Below are 1,773 nucleotides of genomic sequence, written 5' to 3' on the forward strand. Positions count from 1 at the left end.
GTAAGAGGTTGCTACTTAAGATAGCCTCCTCCCTGCCACTTTGTACTACTGAAGAGGATTGCAGGTAGCAATCGAAATATATAGTTCCGCTTACGCAACTTTTTCTTTCGTCCGACTGTGGTGTTAGTTGTGATATATATATATATATATATATATATATATATATATATATATATATATATATATATATATATATATATATATATATATATATAATACTGATTACAGAAGCCTGTGACTGATAATCGAGCTCTTGGTCGTGCATCGTTTAACCACGGGACAAAGATGCTGCTAATCACACTACTACAGGCATCATATAAAAGGTTCGTTTCGGAACTTATCCTCTACATTCCTCAATACCAAATCGAACATGTATATATATGTATATATATATACATATATATGTGTGTGTGTGTGTGTGCGCGCGCGTGCGTGTGTGTACGCGTCTGCCCATGCGTGTGTGCATATACATATATGAAATTAGACTTATATAGTATATACAGATATATGGACATTGGTGCAGATATATAAATGGAGAGGAGCCTGATTCTTTACAGTAATTAGACACCAAATTTGGGAACAGCAATTAAACCTTTTTTCTTCCTCCTTACCCTTTACAACAACTATTTCAATACTTTAGAGCAGAATGTTTTTTTATTTTATGAAGGAGTTTTTTTTTCTATTTTAGTAAAGATAAACATGAAGACCGGGAGGAGTGTGAATAGAGGAATTTATGAAATATAATTTACGAAAGGAGGTGGTATAATAAATCTACGGTCTGTGTTTGCCATGTTTCGATGATGAATTCCAGTGCCACATGCACTTACATGAGATCACATGTCATAGGTTATCCTCACGTACACACACACACACACACACACACACACACACACACACACACACACACACACACACACACACACACACACACACACACACACACCATAAAGAGTTTTTTATATTTCTTCCGCCAGATGATTTTATTCAAAATAGGCATCTTTCTTTAGTCTGGCGAGTCTTACGAATAACCGTACATACAGACGCGTGTGCACATACAAACACACACACACACACACACACACATGCACACACAGAGATATATACAAACATATTTCTGTCTTCCATTTCTCATTTGTAACTATGTCACTCTTCATTTTCATTTTTTCCTTTCCATTCCGACGTTCATTAATATTTATAACATTTCCTCGTCTCTTATCTTCTTCTCTTACATCCCCACCTTCAGTTCGTAACTTCATTTTGTTAATATTTCCGCTTTCTATTTCTATTTTCATCTTCACTTTGAGACTTTCCACTAAGATCTTCTTTCCTGTATTCTCTCTTTCTCGTTTTGATTTTTGTTTTTACCTCTTTTATTCTACTACCTTAGATTTTCTATCCATCCTTAATTTTCGCCTTTTCTCCTCTTCCTTTTCCTTCCATTTCCTTCTTTCCTCTTCTATCTCCGTGTTTTCTTGCACCTTAATCCTTCATTCAACTTCCTCTTCATTCAATTTCCATTACTTTCCTTCCCCCTTTTGTCTCGCTCTCCTTCATCGCTCCTTTATCTCCCCACCCCTCTTCCTCTCCCTCGTAGGCAACTCCTTCCCTCCCCTCCCCTCCATCCTCCCTTCATCTCCCCTCCTTTCCCTCCTTCCTCTCTTTTACCGCCCCTCCTTCCTGCTTCATTTCCCCTTCCTCCTCCACTCCTTACCCCCTCTCCCCTCCCCTCCCTTCCCTCCCCTCCCCTCCCCTTCCTCTCCTCCTTCCCTCCTC

Source organism: Oratosquilla oratoria, chromosome 22, assembly GCF_046742065.1.
Source record: "Oratosquilla oratoria isolate Oo_2021 chromosome 22, ASM4674206v1, whole genome shotgun sequence".
NCBI classification, from domain to species: domain Eukaryota; kingdom Metazoa; phylum Arthropoda; class Malacostraca; order Stomatopoda; family Squillidae; genus Oratosquilla; species Oratosquilla oratoria.